The 21,844-nt window shown below is 45.6% G+C and overlaps 1 protein-coding gene across 2 annotated transcripts in view; it reads left to right on the plus strand.

The window, feature by feature from the left end:
* The first annotated feature begins 10,124 nt into the window (after positions 1-10,124).
* The window catches only part of LOC138246422 (uncharacterized), a 274,958-nt gene continuing 263,238 nt past the window's right edge, over positions 10,125-21,844 (plus strand). For both annotated transcript variants that reach the window (XM_069201032.1, XM_069201033.1), the window contains exon 1: positions 10,125-10,171. The gene's annotated coding sequence lies outside the window, so the exon portion shown is untranslated. The remainder of the gene's footprint in view (positions 10,172-21,844) is intronic.

The following is a 21,844-nucleotide window of genomic DNA, read 5'->3' on the forward strand; positions in this document are numbered from 1 at the left end:
GAGTGGGGGGCGGTAGCCCCAGGTGCTGGGCACCCTTTAACCACTCTCCCTTCCACCAGGTCAGGGATGACAGCCTGAACCTGGTCCTCCCCTCTGGGGCTTTGTACCCTCCCTCCTGGAGCGGTACCCCCAGAGTCCAACATGGCCAGGGGGCTTACAGAAGTCGCCCTGTACCATTCCTCCACCAGTGCAGGGCTGTTAACCTGCCACTGGCCCTCCAACCTGGGGTCTGTACCTTCAGGTTGGACTAGGGCCCGGGGTGAGGCTTCCCTCCCCCTGCCCTCCCTTCTGGGGTCCAGCACCCTCCAACTAGGAGTGGCCTCCTCAGAAGACAACATGGTAGGGGCACTGTTATCAGTAGCCCCTCCCTCCAGGTCCGGGGGGACACCCTGAACCTGGTCTTCCAGCCCAGGGTCTGTACCCTCAGACTGGATCACCGCCTGGCAAACCAGGACTTCCTGGGAGGCACACCTACCCCCCACCAGGTCAGAGTTTAACCTCTGCACCTGCCCATTCAACTCAGAGTCTCCACCCTGAAGTTGAACAATTGCCTGGCACGCCAGGACTTCCTGGAGGGCACACTGACCCTCCACCAGGTCAGAGTTTAACCTCTGCACCTGACCATTCAACTCAGAGTCACCACCCTGAAGTTGAACAATTGCCTGGCACACCAGGACTTCCTGGAGGGCACACTGACCCTCCACCAGGTCAGAGTTTAACCTCTGCACCTGACCATTCAACTCAGAGTCACCACCCTGAAGTTGAACAGTTGCCTGGCGCACCAGGACTTTCTGGGGGGCACACCTACCTCCCACCAGGTCAGAGTTTAACCTCTGAGCCTGGTTCCCCAACCCAGGGTCACCACCCTGAGGTTGGGCAATTGCCTGGCACGCCAGGACTTTCTGGGGGGCACACCTACCCCCCACCAGGTCAGAGTTTAACCTCTGAACCTGGTCATCCAACCCAGAATCCACACCCTGAGGTTGGACAATTGCCTGGCACAGCAGGGCTTCTTGGGAGGCACACTTACCTCCCACCAGGTCAGAGTTTAACCTCTGAACCTGGGTATCCAACCCAGAGTCACCGCCCTGAGGTTGAACAATTGCCTGGCACGCCAGGACTTTCTGGGGGGCACACCTACCCCCCACCAGGTCAGAGTTTAACCTCTGAACCCGGTTATCCAACCCAGAGTCAGCACTCTGAGGTTGAACAATTGCCTGGCACGCCAGGACTTTCTGGAGGGCACCCTGACCCTCCACCAGGTCAGAGTTTAACCTCTGAACTGGGCCATTCAACTCAGAGTCACCACCCTGAAGTTGAACAATCGCCTGGCATGCCAGGACTTCCTGGAGGGCACACTGACCCTCCACCAGGTCAGAGTTTAACCTCTGAACCTGGTTATCCAACCCAGAGTCACCACCCTGAGGTTGAACCATTGCCTGGCAGGCCAGGACTTTCAGGGAGGCACACCTACCTCCCACCAGGTCAGAGTTTAACCTCTGAGCCTGGTTCTCCAACCCAGGGTCACCACCCTGAGGTTGAACCATTGCCTGGTATACCAGGACTTTCTGGGGGGCACACCTACCCCCCACCAGGTCAGAGTTTGACCTCTTCACCTGGTAAGCCAACCCAGAGTCACCACCCTGAGGTTGAGCCATTGCCTGGCATTCCAGGACTTTCTGGGGGGCACATCTACCCCCCACCAGGTCAAAGTTTAACCTCTGAACCCGGTTATCCAACCCAGAGTCACCACCCTGAGGTTGAATCTTTGCCTGGCATGCCAGGACTTCCTGGGGGGCACTCTCACCCCCCACAAGGGACACGCCGTCCCCAAGGGCCACACAAGAGTCTGGTTGGCGCAGGTCTCCCGACCTCTGCCCATCCGGCAGAGTCTGGGTTTCCCCCAAACCAGAAACGGTCTCACCTGGGTCATTCCTGGGGGGCTCTGCTCTCAGAGCTGACCCCTGACTTTCAAGATCCTCCACTGGGGTCTGCCACCCCCTCTCAACCCTATGTCTGGACTTCTGCACCCCCTCACTAGGAGTGGTACTGCCAGACACCAGAACTGTTGGGATGCTGTCTACAGTCATCCCCCCAAGTTCTTCTGACACTGCGGGCTTCCCTCAAAAGGTGGCCCTACGGTACAGGTTAGGCTCTGAGACCTACCTGGGACACTACAATCCTCTCCCACCACACTTGGTCGGGAACCACCTAGACCACTCCCTTCAGGAGCACCCCCAAATGCCTCTTCAGACTCTCTGGTACTCACCCAAAAGTCTGCCTCCACTGTAAGTTCCCGGGGGTCAGAGAACTCACACTCCACCTGGTGTTGGCGTAGCTCTGGAAAATAAGGACCAGACATATGCTCTCCAGCAATTACATCACTCTGCCCTTCACATGTATTAACCACAGTACCCTTCACCCAACCACCCAGTAACTCAACCTTGGAAAAGCACTCTACTTCACCCTCCTGAGACTGGTGAGACAGTATCTGTCTGTCCCTGACACTCAACCCAAACTCTTCTGGGATGTCTCTACACTCTATATCCAGGACGTCCACCAGGGGGGAACCCTTTTCTCTGTCACTCTCTGCTAGAGTCAGTAAAGTGTCCCTCCCCCCAGTAGGAATATGACTCCCTGTGCCAGTTCCCCAATCCTTCTCAGGGACCCTGTGCATAACGGGAACTACCTCATACCCTTGAACTACCTGGGGTGTGTCAACTCCCTTCTTCAAGTTGGGCACCACATCTCTGGGCTTGTGCCCTTCTTCAGCAGTACTAGATGCAAGATTTTTGCTGCCACCATCTGAACTGGACTCAGCCCTTCCGGCCTCCAGTTTCAGCTCTTTACCGCTCAGCTCTTGAGCTGCAATCTTTTCTTCTTCCAGGGCTAAAAGTCTTTTTGCCTCAACCTCTGCAAGATACTCCTCTAATTGTTGCTCCTGTCGCCTTTGACTTCGGAGCCATTCATCTATTTCTGGGTCACTGTCCAACTCTGAGTAGCCTTCCTCCTCATCTGAGTAGTCTTCCTCCTCATCTGAGGGGTACTTAGTCATTTGGTTTCTTGCTGCCTCTCTCTCTGCCCATCTTTCCTCCCCCCAGACTATGTAGTGATGGAGCATCTCCGCTTTAGTAGATCTCCTTGCTACAGGAAGGCCCCATTGTCTGCAAAGCTTCCTTAGGTCAGCCTTAGTGAGGTGGTCAGTACGAACAAAGAATGAGTAGGTAAGCAATCCCATTTTGATAAGATCTTATCAGCAAAAACCAAAATCCAAAGTCCAAAATATCAATAGTATATCCAGGAGGACATCAGAGAACCAAGAGCCAAAAAAAAGATGAAAAATCAAGTTGACCTTCCACTGTGAGTAGGTAGTGAAATACTTAGCTACTGTATGTCACTGCACAAACACAAGTCCTATCCTCACCGCTGATCACCAATGTTAGAAATGGGGTTTTTGGTTGGCAGATAGGTTGTCCTCTGTCCAAGCAAGAACCCTCACTCTAGTCAGGGTAAGTCACACACAATCCAAAATCAGCCTGTGCTCACCCTCCGGTAGCTTGGCACGAGCAGTCAGGCTTAACTTAGAAGGCAATGTGTAAAGCATTTGTGCAATAAATCATACAACACCATAGTATAACACCACAAAAAATACACCACACAGTGTTTAGAAAAATATAGAATATTTATCTGGATAATTGTAGGTCAAAACGATCAAAGTTGCAATACGAATTTGTAAAGATATCACTGAAAAGTGATATTAAGAGTCTTTAAGTCTTTAAAAAGCAATAAAGTGTCTTTCAAGCACAGAGTACCTGGTTTCTGGTGGGAAATCTCCTCAGAGGGCCACAGGAGAAGAGATGCGTGGAAAAAGGGGTGTGTGCGTCGTTTTCCGCTCAGCACACACAGACTTGCGTCGTTCTTTTCCACGCGGGGAAGTCGGGCGTCGTTTTCCGGCGCGCAGACAGTCTCTTTTTGTGGATCGCGAGGATTACCAGATGCCCCGGGTCTGTGCGTGGATTCTCCTGCTCGTTTTCCAGCTGCGCGTCGTTCTGCGGGGCTGCGCGTCGAAGTTTCGATCTCACGGTAGGCGTCGCGTCGATTTCTCCTTGGAAGTCGGGCGGCGTTGTCCTTGCGAGGCCGTGCGTCGAAATTTTGGTCTCACGGCAGGCGTCGCGTCGATTTCTCCTTGGAAGTCGGGCGGCGTTGTCCTTGCGAGGCCGTGCGTCAAAGTTTCGCACTCACGGTAGGCGTCGCGTCGATTTCTCCTTGGAAGTCGGGCGGCTTTGTCCTTGCGAGGTTGTGCGTCGAAGTCTCGATCGTCCCGAGGGCGTCGCGTTGATCAGCGTCGGTGTGCGGCGTTTTTCTCGCCGCGAAACAAGCTGTGCATCGAAATTTTCGGCGCACGGAGCATCCACGTGAAAGGAAGAAGTCTTTTTGGTCCTGAGACTTCAAGGAACAGGAGGCAAGCTCTATCCAAGCCCTTGGAGAGCACTTTCACAGCCAGACAAGAGTTCAGCAAGGCAGCAGGGCAACAGCAAGACAGCAGTCCTTTGGAGAAAGCAGACAGGTGAGTCCTTTGAGCAGCAAGGCAGTTCTTCTTGGCAGGGTATAGTTTCTGGTTCAGGTTTCTTCTCCAGAAAGTGTCTGATGAGGTAGGGCAGAGGCCCTGTTTTATACTAAGTTGTGCCTTTGAAGTGGGGGTGACTTCAAAGAGTCTCTAAGAAATGCACCAAGTTCCCTTTCAGTTCAATCCTGTCTGCCAGAGTCCCAGTAGGGGGTGTGGCAGTCCTTTGTGTGAGGGCAGGCCCTCCACCCTCCCAGCCCAGGAAGACCCATTCAAAATGCAGATGTATGCAAGTGAGGCTGAGTACCCTGTGTTTGGGGTGTGTCTGAGTGAATGCACAAGGAGCTGTCAACTAAACCTAGCCAGACGTGGATTGAAGGGCACAACAAGTTTTTAGTGCAAAGAAATGCTTACTTTCTAAAAGTGGCATTTCTAGAATAGTAATATTAAATCCGACTTCACCAGTCAGCAGGATTTTATATTACCATTCTGGCCATACCAAATATGACCTTCCTGCTCCTTTCAGATCAGCAGCTGCCACTTCAACAGTGTATGAGGGCAGCCCCAATGTTAGCCTATGAAGGGAGCAGGCCTCACAGTAGTGTAAAAACGAATTTAGGAGTTTTACACTACCAGGACATATAACTACACAGGTACATGTCCTGCCTTTTACCTACACAGCACCCTGCTCTAGGGGTTACCTAGGGCACACATTAGGGATGACTTATATGTAGAAAAAGGGGAGTTCTAGGCTTGGCAAGTACTTTTAAATGCCAAGTCGAAGTGGCAGTGAAACTGCACACACAGGCCTTGCAATGGCAGGCCTGAGACAAGGTTAAGGGGCTACTGAGGTGGGTGGCACAACCAGTGCTGCAGGCCCCCTAGTAGCATTTAATCTACAGGCCCTAGGCACATGTAGTGCACTCTAATAGGGACTTACAGGTAGATTAAATAGTCAATCATGGATAAACCAATCAATAGTACAATTTACACAGAGAGCATATGCACTTTAGCACTGGTTAGCAGTGGTAAAGTGCTCAGAGGTCAAAAGCCAACAACAGCAGGTCAGAAAAAATAGGAGGAAGGAGGCAAAAAGTTTGGGGATGTCCCTGTCAAAAAGCCAGGTCCAACAGGGCCCAAGTCAGCGAAATCCTGTGAGTAAGGAGGGTGGCGCCACGCACCCCCTCCAATTTGCGAACGGGCCCCTCCAGGGGCCCACGAACACCTGGGGTCTCCCGGGGCCTCCGTCGGCCCTTCCACGAAGGGAGACCCCTTTATTGCAAAGGCTTGCCCTCGCAGGGGCCCTGAAGAATCTGGGGGCGCTTCGAGCCTCCGATGAGGCTGCTGCCTGCTCCCAAGACAACCAAAGCCTTCTGAGGCTTCTCTAGGCGAGGGAGAGGTGTCCTCCTCTCCTCCTGCCCCTCTGACGGCAACCGAAGACTTCCGAGGCTTCTCCAGGCGAGGGAGAGGCGTCCTTCTCTCCTCTCGCCCATCCGACGATTCTCCAGCCCCATGCAGGGCCTTCCGGTGCCCCGGGGGCGCTCCTCGGAGCGATCCCTACCCCGGGGGCACCGCTAGGATCAGGCTTGCTCCTGATTCTTTTTGTGTTGCTTTTCTCGTGCACCGGGGGCACTGAGCTGAGCGCGATCCTCGCGCTCTGAAGCCATCAAACAACCCGGCTGCGGCAGTGATCCGGGGGTTCCAAATCAAGCGCTTTTCACAGCGCTAAGGCAAATTCTGCAGCCTGGGCTGCGGCGGTGATTCTTCCTTAGCGATTAGGAGAGCGCCTCCTGGACCAAGGTTGTAGAGATCGTTTACAGGGGTCAGGGGCCACTGCACCCTGCCCCTGGGAACAAATAAGCAAGGAAAAGGTACAGGGCTGGTAGGCCCAGCTACAGTCCAGGACAAGGGGTGCAGATGGTGGCAGTTCCTCCTAGTGACCAGGCAGGTCACAGGTCAGCACAGCAGCAGCAGTCCAAGGCGGTTTCCTGGTGAGTCCATTCATCAGCGTTCTGTGTCCAGTTTCAAGTTCCAAGAATGTTCAAATTGTGGGAAAAATTCCCCTGTACTTATAGTCCGTTTTTACAGTGTTTTACAATGATAGGGAGAAGAGGTTCTAGCCAGTTACAACTGGTTCTGGTAGTGCCCCCTCTCTCCTTTCAGCACAGGCTCCAAACATCAGTGGGGGGTTAACGACCCTATTGTGTGAGGCCAGGGCACAGTCTTTACAAATGCAGGTGTGCCCGCCTCTCCCTTCTCTCAGCCCAGGAAGACTATTCAGTATGCAGATGCACCTCTGTGACACCTCCACCCTCCCTGTGTACAGGCTGTCTGAAAAGTATGCACAAAGCCCCAACTGTCACTCTGCCCAGACGTGGATTGGAGTCAAGCTGCAACACCAGAGTCATAAGCACAGATAAATGCGCACTTTCTAGAAGTGGCATTTCTGTGATAGTAATAAAAAATACACCCACACCAGTAAGCAGTATTTATTATCACCATCACAACCATACCAAACACGCCTACGCTACCCCTCATAAATCAGACAATACCCCTACACATAAGGCAGGGCATTTCTAATGCAATCCTATGAGAAGGCAGCACTCACAGCAGTGAGACACCAAGTTAGGCTGTTTGTCACTACCAGGACAGGCCATGCAATATAGCACATGTCCTGCCTTTCTACATACATGGCACCCTACCCATAGGGCTATCTACCGCGTACCTTAGGGGTGACTTACATGTAGTAAAAGGGGAGTTCTGGGCCTGGCAAGTAAATTTAGATGCCAGGACCCTGTGGCAGAAAACTGCGCACACAAGCACTTTATTACTAGTTAGCATTGGTAAAGTACACAGAGTGCTAACAGCCAACAAAAAATTGATTCAGAAAACAGGAGTGGTAATGGCAAAACCATTGAGTGTGACCCTACAGAGAGGGCAAGGTCCAACAAGTAGTAACCTAGTTAATAATATGATTCTTGAAATGCCTAAGAAGAAACATAATTAATATTTTACCACTAGAATTATCTAAGCAGCAATCTAATTCATACTAAATCCCTTCAACTCTCTAACCAGAGACACTTTGAATATTATACCCCTAGAAATATGTAATAAGCATGTGAAAATGTGCTAAACATATAAAAGATGATTTGCCTGGACGGTCTTCTTTTTCTACTGTATTGGGAGAGTTTGGATAGATATATGAGGCCTTTTAAGGAACATCAGCTCCCCAGGTCCAGGGAAAACTTCCGATATCTATGGGGATTTACCACCCGGAATATGTTGCAGACAGTTTGATAGGACATATCAATAATGTTTAGAGTCAGGCTTGGGTGGCACACTAGCAGAGCATTTAGCGGTGGCTAGGATGCCTCAGTTAGTGCACAACTGTTCAGTCAAATTAGCGCACTAGCAATCCACAGTACATATATGGACCATCAAAGTTAAAAACATGGAGCTTATGCCACAAGTTCTAAACAGAACTTGACCACTGAAGTCAATACGCTGCAGGAGTTTTTTTCTGCATTGTTCCAGTTCCAGCTTTTGACTTAGGACTTTATAGACTCTATTTTTGGAGCTCAAATTCCTCCACTGGAGAAAGGCTGTATGCAGTAGCAGAGCAGGGGGATACAAGGCCTGTTAACTTTATCACAAGCTCCTGATGAACCCCTTTTTCTTCACAACAAAAAGCTTTGAGCATGACAAATCTCTAAATCTTTCTCACAGCTTTCCCCCTTTTTTCTGGGCAGCCTGGGCACCATGTCCCAACTATGAAAGTGAGAGTTTGTTTTTAGAAAACAAACTGTCACTGAACCTAACACACTTGGAGATTTCTCTCTGGGCTTTGGGGCTATTAACTGATTTCCCTGCTCACCACTGCTGTTCCTCACATTGAGGTCCCAGTCAGGTAAATCTCCTGGCAGTCCTCTGCCTTAGATAAAGCAGAGTCACTGTCATGATGACCAGTGGCAGACAGGCAAAGAGGTCAATGGTTTTAAATGGAGAGGTCAGTGGAGTTTCTGCTGGCAGAAACCCTATGGTCCTCCCACTTCTAAATGGGCAGGGAAACAATGACTTTGATGGGGCCAGCAATCAGCCAATATATGGTGGTTCACCCACTTTGCAACAATCTAAATGACCCTGGTGGTCCCTCAAGAACCTATCATAATTCTCACAGATACTTCTCAAAGTTTTCTGAATGTGGGTTTCCACAATAGAAGTGACACTCTTTTCCTCCTTTTAAGTTATTTCAGTAACAAATAGACCGCCAACATTCCTCAAGTTAAAAGGCGAGGCTTTTGTGCTCACTTTGTCACTTCAAATGCAAAACAGACTGCCAATATCCACTGAGTACCAAAGAAAAAAGATTAAGGGGTCATTTCAGTTTTGGAAGGCAGCCCATCCTCTGCCAGGGTGGCAGGAGAAATCAGTCTATCACCCTGACGGAGCTCCCGCCTGCAAGATTTAGAAATGTCTTCTGGCCCAGCAGACATTGCTAGCATTGACAGGAACCTCCATCTAGGCAGTTCCTGCCAATTCAATATCAGTTTGATGGACACATATGTCAACATGACGGAGCCCTATGTCAAACCTAACAACTGGTTTCCTCCCATGGCAAGGGGGGCATTGTGCCCTTTTCAGTGCTCATGGCCCCCAGGTTTTTCCTTGTGGTGACAAAAATGGATGTAGGTCAGCCCTTCTAAATTAGGTAGGTAGACATATAACCAAACCTCCGCTGGCTATTACACTGTAGGAGTTTGACCACTGCATAGAAGAAATAGTGCCCGCTGTTGTCAGACTATGGTCTGACAGAATTTAAATTGTGTGGGCGACCATAATGTTGGTGGGGAGGGAACTCTGTCACTGTTGCGTCAGAGTTCCCTCTCTGCAAAGATTTAAATGAGGCCCTAAGTTTAATTGCCTGAACACGGAACATACGTTGTAAACGACAATCATCATTTATGATAAAATGTGCTTGTCTGTGGAGTAAATTACAGCAGAGGATAAACAAAGGGAAAGCAAATAATCCTATTCTGTGTAAGACTTTGCTTGCATAATAAAAAATTATGCACAGCCATAGATGACATACGAGAAGAACTCCTTCAAGTCCACACTCTTCATCATTCCAATATTTCTAAGCCTTCTGCTTTGTTACTGATTTATAACAAAACAAAGCATTAGAGTACAACATGTATGGTATCTATGAAATTAAATGTGCAGGCATGAATTACTAATGCTGAATGAAAATTGCAATGAATGTGTTTTTCCAGAAAATGTTAAGATGGGTGTGCACGCCTAGCTTTCTAATTGATGGTTGCTCTAAAAAGCTGGTATGTGTAACTCAAGAAAAAACACCTTGACGGATTAAACCTGAAATCTGAGACACTTCTGTGCATATGTCACAAATTCTGTCGTAGGCCGATTATCTGTTTTTTTGTGGGTTGAAATTATGCCTTTCATAACTGACAATATTTTTGGCTCTCCTGATTGGTCTGATGGACGGTGACGCCCTCATCGTGTAGTGTATAAAATGAATTTCTTACATTCTGATAAAGAGACCGATCGAAGCAGGTGCAGCAGGTGCTGCCTCTGGGACATCTTACACAGGTACTGTACCATGTGCCTTTACTTCTCTGCGCCTCGTGGTTTAACTTTCAAGGGCCATCCCAGCAATAACAGTGATGCACCGGACTGGAAAGGCTCTCTGTGGATCTGAATATTTCTCCTAATATGCTCGTACAAGCTAAAGCACAAAAGTGAATTGCTCCGCAAAATGTGCATGGTTCAGCGAAATTGCGGGAGTCGATGTAGAGCAGGGAGAGGGTGAAGAACCTTATACAGTCATTCATGGAAATGGTTTGACTCCATGCGGTAAAGACTTTGTTTTTGTTCAATTTTGGTTTTTTCTTCGCAAAAATTCGATAGAGCAGGGCACACTGGTAGGTAATGATATATAAGATATGAATGCCTTATTTTCTAGGGTGGCTCAGTGAGTTAAACATTAGTCTCTGAGAGGTCATGAGTTTGAATGCAGGTAAGGCCAACTCATCCTTTTGTACCCTGTAAACTGAGTACCGTTAAATTGGGTAATAGACGTGTTACTTCCGGTGCTTAGAAAAGGCAGTGGCGCAGAATGCAGTGCTATTTAAACACAAGCTATTAATACTGTAGGGATCATTGTCTTCTACTTGTATCTAGAATTATATCATTTTACAATTCTCGCTCATCTTAGGTACTATTTCTCAGGTCGATGTTCGATTAACATCAGCTCCTTTGATGTGGAGGAGCATTACCAGAGACATAAATTGTATTAGGGGTGTGAGCAGCACTTTTGTCAATTGGAATATGCCTTTTAGACACGTTAAAATATCCTTTACATTTAGTCTCATCATATTATACATCTGCCTTCGGTAAGGAAAACAGTTCTATATGGCCCTAGAATTCTCTGAAGACTTATTTAGAGATGCGTTTTCAGTAATCTGAATAGGTTTGCAGTTGTGGGCATGGGAGATCCAGCGCGTTCTGTTGTGTCAGCAACCTCCTTGGAGAGGGACGTCATTTCTTTATAGACATGCTACAATTACACTCCTCAGACAAACCTTAAGGTACTCCATTTAGGAGAGTCTGTGGGCCTCTGTACTCAAAACAAATTGTCTTATTCCATTCTTGGGGAACAACCTCCCTCAAACAGTAAGAGGATGGGCGAATTTGACTGCGAGGCCGTTGCAATATAAACCTTTTATTGAAGTAATTAACGGAGCTGGTTTTATTTTGAAGTTCAGTCCTTCATGAAGTCGACATATAGATGTTGTCATTAAATGCCTAAAATAATCAATAATAAAAACCCTTGCATAATACTAAATAACGAGAAATTTGGAATATTGAAAGAAAATCATATGTGAACAGAAGAAGCCGGAAGTAAAGAAAGGAGATTGTTTAATAGGCAATAATATTATAGTATGAAATACATGATGGCACTTTATGTTCTGGAAAAGGGATTGCTAGCTAGTAGCTAAATGACAGCCCCAAGAATCTAGAGACCGGTGACTGAATCATAAAAAAAAATTGATAGACACAATTACCTTGGAGTTGAGTAAGGCAGTGTTTGGGCTAAGCTCCACCGCACTATGAAAGCAGATTTGTGTGGTGGTGATGTGTGACAAGGATGCTTGTGCATATGCGCTGTGTGCATTTTGTTGTGGTGGTGAGATTTTTATGATGTATTTTTGTGGCACGTTATTTCGATATGATGTTGTTGTGTTCTACTATAGCTTTGTATTATGTTCTGTATTGGTGTGCTGTGCTATGTTTTATGTTGTTATTTTGTTTTGTGTTTTGTTATTGTGATGTGTTTATTTGTGCTCTGTAACTACTTGAGTCAGGAGCATAAATGTTGCATTCCTTTAAGGTTCCACTCAGTGCTCAATTTGTAGAAACAATCAGTGCTGGGGCCCACAGTTTTACTCAGAGGGCTGTGGATGGCACTATGGTATGCTGGTATGCCGAATTCCAGAAACGCATAGTGCTATATCCACCTGGTGCCTCTTTAATGCACCACCAGACACTTCATGCCCCTTTGTCTCAGTCTTGCAGGTTCTTATTTTCTCCATTTGTTATGTTTTTTTCCATCTCCCTCTCCTCATTGTGTATATTCCCCTCTCTTGTTCTGGGTCTAAGTCTGATTAGGAACTGAAGTGAAGGTCCCCAAAAATGAGTGCCAGTGGGCCCCACTTCCACCCACTGGCTCAAATTAAGCACTGGTTTCACTAGCAAATAAAAAAAAATCATGTTGTAAGGTAGCACAAATACTCCAGCTATTCCACTTTTTACACTAGACAGCCAATGTGTGAAATTGATACTTTCAGCACTCACATTATGTGCCCCAGTTCTTTGATTTTAATCCTCCTTTTAGCACTTTACAAAGTGTTGAAGAATAGAGTCAAATCACTTCTCCCCTTGCTAAAGTCGCTATTACACATAATGAAAAGAATACATTTGTTTATCAGTGTATATTATGCGTAAGGCATTATCTCATGGATCATGATCACCTCCTCCACAGTTGTGTAAAAAGTGTTACTTAGCTAAACTTTCCAGGTTGAAAACATTTGTAAAATAAAATAAAAAAGCGATTCAGTTCAGATGCTCTTGGTAAGAATTTAGAGATATTTTATAGTAAATCTAACAGGATTGAAAGTAAATACTCCTGCAGGATTTGACCACTGTTGATATGTCTACGATGTCTATTCGAGTTCATTAATTCGAAACACTATTTCTATTAGTAATTAGTTATATTTTGTGAATAACTGGGTTTTAAATTCAGCATGTCACTGCTGTGTCTTAGTATCCGTGGGTAAAAGAATGTTTTACCCACTGTTGCTAGTCATAAAGGAATTCCAGGCTTGTCTGGCTGGGCACCGCTGGGGAGCAAAGAGCCCACCCTAGGGTAGGAAAAGCACACAGTTGTGGGGATGAGTGGCAGGAGGCCAGGTTTTTTTTTTCTTAACTTTTGGGAAAGGGGGCGAAGCTGTGTTGTGTATAGCTCCCCATTATTCCTCTGACCCTGTGTAGCAGTTGAAAGCAGGGAAAGATGATTTTGAAAGTCATACATAATATAAACTTGTAGACCGGTAAAAAGTAAATAACTTGGACGTTTTTCACCTCTGCCTTGCTCTTGTTGTCTATTTCATGACAGTCAGAAATCCTCAGTGAAAAACTTCCCCATTATTCATTTTTACTCATCTATAATTCTATATGTATATATCTCACAAGTGCAATCTCGCGCAGTAGCACAGTAAACTTGCCACTGGCCCTAATGTAAGTATGGACTTGGTAGTAAAAAATGGCTATAATGTAGGGACAGTCAGCCCCAGTGCCTCTGCACCTGCAGCACTATTGGTAACTATGCCCCTGCTCTTCTATACAATACTGGGCTTCCCTGAGCTGACATAATTTTCTTTTTTGCTCTATGATTACTCCAGATGCGTATGTAGCCACCGGAGAAAGTTGATCAAGATAACAGATTATCCCAAGCAGATGGTGAAAATCAGGACCTTGTAATAAAAAGTGATGTATAGGTCCTAATGGTAAGCCCGAGGCCACTGTCACATAGGACAGTTCTCATACGTTATATGTGCTACACAAGGAAAAAAATCACTATATACCTTTACCGACTTCTAGTTTCTATTATTAACGAATAGCATTATAATTGAAACTTTTTGGCTTTCTCAATAAAATTAATCTCTCAACATTTTGATACTGATTGAAAGGTCTCTATTTCGTTATTTCAGTTTCACGTGTTTATGGAAGTATTCTTATCCGCTCTATATTTTTACTTAACAGAGAAACACACTTGTTTAAGCCACATTACTTCAGAAAGGTCAGGTATTTTGTTTTATAAAAGCATACCCTGTGGACTCGAGAATGCAAATGACGCCCAGACAGGATCTTTGAACTACCTTGTTTCTACTACCACGTGTGCCTGGCATAGCAGCTCTTTGGGCTTTTTTTTGCAATTTCAGGTAATATGAATGTGTCCCGGAGCTTCAGAGCGCACACATTAAACAATGTTGGGCAAGGAGGAATTAGGTGGATTACCCACAATCACAGGATGTTAAGTGGAAGGTAGGGTTCCATCCTAGTTCCTTAGTTCCAAGGTGGCAGCTCTAGGCACTTGGTCACATCTCCACATACGAAATGCGAAAAAAGCCAAGCATTGTAGAATCTACTCAAATCGGCATTTGCGAACCCCGGAAACAACCTCGAATATACTCAAAGGCACAGTCAGAAGCAATGTTTCTGGTCACATACACCTTTTTAGCCTGTTCAGCAATAATTAGAAGGCGGCTCCGAAGAGATCTATCCATAAATGAACCAGTTTCAGGCTGCGAGCTGAATTTCTCTTGAGCTGTTAGGTGTGTATTTCACTGGTATGATGCTGGGCAGAAGTGAGCAGTTAAATGTAGGTTTGTGAAAGAATTCAGAACCTGGCGGCTGTCTGTGTAACCCCATACCTGAGCTTATTTCGTAGAAAAATATGAGTAGGTTTACCTCAGAGGACCAGACCAGCGTTGTATTGCGTCAGGGTGGCGGAAGAGTACTCTTAGGCCCATCTCGTTTCTCGTTCACCTTATCTCTTTGTCTCACTCTTCCAAGTTGTTTTTGTATTCCGGATTATTCTCTTTGTCATTGTGCTTATTTTTTCTCTTCTTCTGTTTCCTCCATTTTGTGCCTTTTTTAGGCGGCACGTCAAGGTCTGATCAAGAAAAACTAGTCTAATTACTCTTTAAGGATGACAGTAGCCACCAGCAGAAATTAAGCACTGCCAACGTATGAGGAAGGCAGAAAGGGCACGAACATAAAAGTCGCCCCAATTTGACAATCAGATAGCTAAAATGTGGACCACTTTTTCAAACCGGGCCATTTTTCAGCTAGTAACCACATGCTGTATAGGTGTTTTGCAAAGGCTGGGAGATAACATGATTTTTTCCTTGGTGCAGACAATGATTATAGCAATATCAGGGGAAAGAACAGTAAAATAACGCCCAGCAGACCATAAAACAAGCCCACAAAGAGCCAAAAAAGGCTCACACTCTGACCTATCAGACACGCCCTTCTTGCACTGCCAGAGGGCCCTATCGGCCAGTCCGACTTTTAGCACTGCCTAATACCATCATTGAATACACCGCGAGGAAGGTATGACATAGATGACCCTATACAAGAACCTTTGATGCAGCTCGGTGAGTAAAAATAGTCTCAGCAACCACAAAGAACATCAGGTTTTGCGGATCTCTACATGCAGTTAGTACTTACAATGCAGAAAATCAACAAGATCATCAGATATTGATACAACCTTAACATTTAGGTGAGGGATATAGAAAATAGTAGCAGCAGTAGGTGACTGTTGTCAATGTCAAGCTATATGTATGATTCCAAAAGGCACTCCTAATACTAATTTCACATTTACCTGTAGTTGTGAGAATAACTGGACTAAACCAGTAACTAGAGGGTAACATTTCTCAAAGATCTCCAGGTTTCTCAGTGGAGTGTGAGGAAATCATTTCCACATTTATTTTTTCCAATGCAAAAAGCAAGGGAAATAATGTCCTTTGTATTTTACCCCTCAGAAAAACTAAAGGAACGGCAATCAGAGGAACAAGAATGCACCCCAAAAAAATCAACTATTGTAAATTTCCAAATGTACGCCTTTGAATTTTGTGAAGGAAAGAGTAAACCTATTCAAGTCAAGGTGTAAAGAGATTGTTTTATGAATCAGGTGATGAAACATAGCACACCATTAATGTATAGAAAAAAGAAATCACACAATGTAAATAAAAATTCAATTTCAATATGGTGAACCTGAACATTTTCAAATAGTACTTAACCCACAAAACCCCAGGGGAGGTTTCAGATGTTGGTCTGTGGCTCCCATTCCTAATTTGGTGATGGCTCTTGTACCGTTACAGTGAGCTGTGTCTATTGAACTGGTAGCTTTTTAGCACTGGCCACCTGAAAGCAGGTAATTCATTGTGGCTTCTTCATATCCGACCACTGGACATGTCCATCTCTGCAGGGTTATGCCTTCACCCTCCTGTTTAACTGAATTAATTGTTGTTGGTTTGAATCCTCTGTGCACTTTACCATTGCTTGCTCACTCCCCTAAACATGGTAAGGTTGGCTTACACCCAATTTTCATATTCAATTTGCTTGTATGCCCTTAGCAAAGTGGTTCTACATGTACTCAGAGCCTTTAAATTAAATAATAATAGAGGGTCTGCAGCACTGATTGTGCCGCCCTCTTAAGCTGGCTGTTTAAACATCTCAGGCCTGCCATTGTAGTCTACGTGTAGTTTTAAACCATCATTTAAACATGGCAAATTAACCCTTTTGCCAAGCCTCAACCTTCCTTATTAATACATATAAATCACGCTTAGAGTAGGCCTGTAAAGTGTTACATACCCTGGAGGTGAAAAACTTAAATATGTTTCCACTACTGCCTATATCTCCTTTAGGATAGCATTGGGTTACCTTATTACTATTGATAAGTGATAACATTTGATTGGGAGTCGGTAGAAATGTCAAGTTTAGTCTCAAATAAACTGCAATTTTAAATCCTCTTTAATGGTAAAGTTGGATTTTAGGTCTCAATTCTAAAAATGCCACTTTTAGAATTTTAATATGTTCTTGTCCTAACCATTTGGCGCCTGTATCCTCAGTCATTTGACTGGGTGTAGTTGGCAGTTGGCCTTTTTGTAGTTTTCTCAGAAAGTACCACAAAGGGGAGGGATTGGGTGTTGACTGGATGGGTCATCTGGACCTGATGAGAGGGGCAGAGCTTTCATCTACCATACTTGAACTTCAAGGAGCTGCCTCAGCCCACACACACAAAACTTCACACTTGGCTTTTTTGACACCAGACATCCTGGGACAGGGCAGAGGAAGGAAGCAAATGCCAGAACCAGATGTGGGGGAAAGTTTCTCACTTCAAAACTGGCACCAGGTATAAATATTGGACCCCCAGGTCAACTGTTCAGATCACTTCTGGACCTGTGGAAAACTCAAAGCAGGATTTCTCTGCTGTCTTGCTGCTGGAAGGGCTGCCATGCTGGAAGAAGTACTGCCATGCTGCCCTGATGCCTGAGGAAGGAAGATTGGACCTGTTCCTTGACCTGAGAACCACCAGAGTGACACCAATGTTTAGCTGATTGGCCTACTGTTCTGAGCTACAGATGCATAATGTGCTCCAGCGACCTGTCCTGCATCTGCCCAGCTGCAGAGACTCAAATGGACATGCCTGTGCTCTGTAGCTGGAGAGAGTGCTGACCCCCAAGCAGTGCCTTCCCAGGTCCTGGACCCTTGGCTGCCATCAGAATGTACTCCTCCTTGCCCAACAGGGGTTCCCTCTTAACTGATGCAGTGTGACGCAACGACAGAGCTTGACACAGGACCTCGCATCGCAGCACCTCACAGCTTCTGAGCAGATATTTTGTTGGAACCAAAGATGTGCCACACATCTTGATGCAGACCCTTACATCATAGCACCTCACAGCTCCTGATTAGTGGCCTTATCGAAAACTGATGCAGTGCAATGCATTTCAACACAGCATCTCGCAGCTCCTGATTGGTGGCCCTGTCAGAACCAACACAACTCGATGCAGCTCAACGCAGGACCTTGCATCTCAGTCCAAGAACAACCAGGTACATTGCCCAGAGGGACCAACTCGGTCCTGTACTCGGCCTATGCTCCATTGGAGTCATCTTGAACCTGTGACTTTGTCCCAGTGTGGTGCAACCAGATAACCCCATTTAGTTTGTTGCTCTTTTTTGGTGCTATGTTTACCTAAGAATTTGAAATCGCATATGTCCGTTTCTACTGATTGGATTTTTTGTCATTCTGGTATCATTGTGTTTATGCTTTTAAATTGGTTTGTGATTTTTCTTGTGTTGTACTTTCCCTTTTTTACTGTTTGTGTGCTGCATTAGATATTCACACAGTCCCTCAAAGTTAAACCTGATTGACTTTGTGCAAAGCTGACAAAAGGTTAAACACGGTTTAATTTGGTTTTCTTGTGGTCACCCTGATGAAGACTATGGTTGTTGCTTAGAAGGCTGAAAATACTTTCTCACACTGATTATCTGCGAAAAGGTGTCCCTTTAACATGCATGATGTGCAGTCCCTGACTTCAAGGGACTATTAGCTGGCTGTGGTAAGCAAAGAATCTGTCTAGTCCAATGGCTAATAAAGTCATGGGCATAGGACATAAAGGTAAAAATGGCCATCATTTCTCGATGAGCAGGAAGTGGTTGGTTATTGCACTTCCACTATTGAAATGTAAAAATAAACATTGTAGTACTGGGCAGCCCCTCCTCTACTGCATCCCGGAGGGCATGCTTAATTATGTGATGGTGAAGGAAAGAGATGCAGGGGAGGCAGGAATAAATGATCTCTATACTGGTTGAGGCAGAGGGTGGAGCTAGAGGCATTCCCACTGAACTTGGGAACAGACGGCAGTATCCAGAAACAGAGTGAGAGAAAGATAGAGACAGAGAGAGAGAGAGAAAGAAGGCAAAGGAATATAGAGGGAGTGTGTAAAATGGAGGAAGAGCAAAAGCAAGAGAGAGGGCAGAAGTGAAAGAGCTATGGAAAGAGGTGAATGAGGAAGAACCTGAGGGATCATAGAGAGAGGGAAAGTGGGTACAGAAAGAGACAGCATAGAGTGTGAAAGAAAAATAGAGAAAGGGGAGAAACTTCCGAAGGAGACAGAGACCGATAAATGGAAATAGGGAGAAAGAAACAAAACAGGTACATAGTGAGATAGACAGAGAATGAGTCAAAGAGGGAAAACATTTCTCTGATGATTTTTTGCTGACTCGGCTCATGCTTTGGGTATTAATGTCAAGCTGTACTAGTTCAGCCCTTCTCATGAATTCTCTGGCTTTCCACCTCTGCTTTTCTGGCCCCCATTATGAGTTAGTCATCTAATTACGCTTCAATGTCAATCGCACCAAATTTCAGTCTCTCAATTTAATTGTGAGATAGAGGTGATATCCGTGCAGGAAACTCACTTTGTGAGATCAAAAAAATCTTTTGCAACCTCTTTGTGGGTTGCCCACTTGCATGTTTCATCTGCTAAAGACGTTTGTAGGGGCATGGCAATTTTCTTTAGAGGATTAGAGAATGGAATTATAGAATCGTCTTCGGCTAAGGAAGGTAGTTGGATGTGGGTTACATTTTTAATTCTTAACCCACCACTTATATTATTTAATTCCTTTGCCCTATTACAGATAACATTAACTACTGGACGCATGGCTGCCTGATGGCCCCAACGTTATTTAATTTATTGATTGAGCCCTTAAATAAGGCTCTGGCCAAAATTAAGGCCTCGTGATCTTTTAGGAGAAACTGTTTTGCTGATGACATCGTTTTGTTTTTGTAAAATGAAACAGAGAAAACTGCCAGATTTCCAATACCATTTAGAAATTTACATCAATTGGTGGATACAATGTCAACCATTAGAAAACAGAAACCTTCGCGTTAAGTGCCTCTCCTGATGTTCTTTCCTGCTACAGAGCAGTATGGGCATCTTCATATGACACAGCATACTCCTCTTCCACAGAAGACTACAATGCATGTGATGTGAAGCTTTTACACTGTCCATTGTAGTTCTAAAGGTTTGAGTTTAAATGCCAAGCATATAGAAGACATGCTAATTGGTGTTTAGCATTACCCAATTTCAAATCACTTCTAGTTTTAGTTCATCTAACTAGACAGGTAGCTATGATACTTCAATTATTGTAAGAATGTTTGATAAGCTGAAGATTGAGTAACACTATTTTAAAGAAACCCGCTGTCATAAAAGCGTTAGATTTAAATTCATTAGCCCTCTGATTAGTAGGAAAACTACACTTTCAACCACTTTAAACTACCTATCATTCATGGAAGGACTACTTTTGCAGGAATGTAAAGGGTTTGGTTAGTCGTTTTAACTGGCAAAAGGTGGCACAATATTGGTATCTGCTCCATCATGGATTTTTGTGTGGGGAGATGGGAGTTGCGGGATTGGTGTTCTGATAATGAAATCTGTTTTTGTTTCTCATATTAATAAAAACAGGTCTATCTTCTAGGCTTCAGAATGTTAGTGAATACTCTGAAAGCTTGTAAAGGATTTATTTCTAGAAGAGTGATAGATGTAGGGTGCTGGTATAAAATATTAAAAAGTGTGGCGTATGGCTGGTGTGTCAAGCGTTTTCTTATGAAACTGGAGTAAGAAGTTAGAATGAGGGTTACTAATCAGATGTGGAAGGAGATGTCAGTTCAACTCTGAATCTATTGGGGTGCCAATTTTAGATGGACAGACATTTTTATAAAGTGGATGATTTATTAATCTAAAAGGGACTCAAGAAAGCTGTAGGAAGTTGGCTCTGTATGTGCTATTTCAAAGTAAGGAATAGCATGCACAGAGTCCAAGGGTTCCCCTTAGAGGTAAAATAGTGGTAAAAATAGATAATACTAATGCTCTATTTTGTGGTAGTGTGGTCGAGCAGTAGGCTTATCCAAGGAGTAGTGTTAAGCATTTGTTGTACTTACACATAGACAATAAATGAGGTACACACACTCAGAGACAAATCCAGCCAATAGGTTTTTATATAGAAAAATATCTTTTCTTAGTTTATTTTAAGAACCACAGGTTCAAATTCTACATGTAATATCTCATTCGAAAGGTATTGCAGGTAAGTACTTTAGGAACTTCAAATCATCAAAATTGCATGTATACTTTTCAAGTTATTCACAAATAGCTGTTTTAAAAGTGGACACAGTGCAATTTTCACAGTTCCTAGGGGAGGTAAGTATTTGTTAGGTTAACCAGGTAAGTAGGTCACTTACAGGGCTTAGTTCTTGGTCCAAGGTAGCCCACCGTTGGGGGTTGAGAGCAACCCCAAAGTCACCACACCAGCAGCTCAGGGCCGGTCAGGTGCAGAGTTCAAAGTGGTGCCCAAAACACATAGGCTAGAATGGAGAGAAGGGGGTGCCCCGGTTCCGGTCTGCTTGCAGGTAAGTACCCGCGTCTTCGGAGGGCAGACCAGGGGGGTTTTGTAGGGCACCGGGGGGGACACAAGCCCACACAGAAATTTCACCCTCAGCAGCGCGGGGGCGGCCGGGTGCAGTGTAGAAACAAGCGTCGGGTTTGTTATGGAAGTCAATGGGAGATCTAGGGATCTCTTCAGCGCTGCAGGCAGGCAAGGGGGGGGTTCCTCGGGGAAACCTCCACTTGGTCAAGGGAGATGGACTCCTGGGGGTCACTCCTCCAGTGAAAGTCCGGTCCTTCAGGTCCTGGGGGCTGCGGGTGCAGGGTCTCTCCCAGGTGTCGGGACTTAGGATTCAAAGAGTCGCGGTCAGGGGAAGCCTCGGGATTCCCTCTGCAGGCGGCGCTGTGGGGGCTCAGGGGGGACAGGTTTTGGTACTCACAGTATCAGAGTAGTCCTGGGGTCCCTCCTGAGGTGTTGGATCTCCACCAGCCGAGTCGGGGTCGCCGGGTGCAGTGTTGCAAGTCTCACGCTTCTTGCGGGGAGCTTGCAGGGTTCTTTAAAGCTGCTGGAAACAAAGTTGCAGCTTTTCTTGGAGCAGGTCCGCTGTCCTCGGGAGTTTCTTGTCTTTTCGAAGCAGGGGCAGTCCTCAGAGGATGTCGAGGTCGCTGGTCCCTTTGGAAGGCATCGCTGGAGCAGGATCTTTGGAAGGCAGGAGACAGGCCGGTGAGTTTCTGGAGCCAAGGCAGTTGTCGTCTT

The sequence above is a fragment of the Pleurodeles waltl genome, chromosome 7, assembly GCF_031143425.1.
Source record: "Pleurodeles waltl isolate 20211129_DDA chromosome 7, aPleWal1.hap1.20221129, whole genome shotgun sequence".
Taxonomy (NCBI): Eukaryota; Metazoa; Chordata; class Amphibia; order Caudata; family Salamandridae; genus Pleurodeles; species Pleurodeles waltl.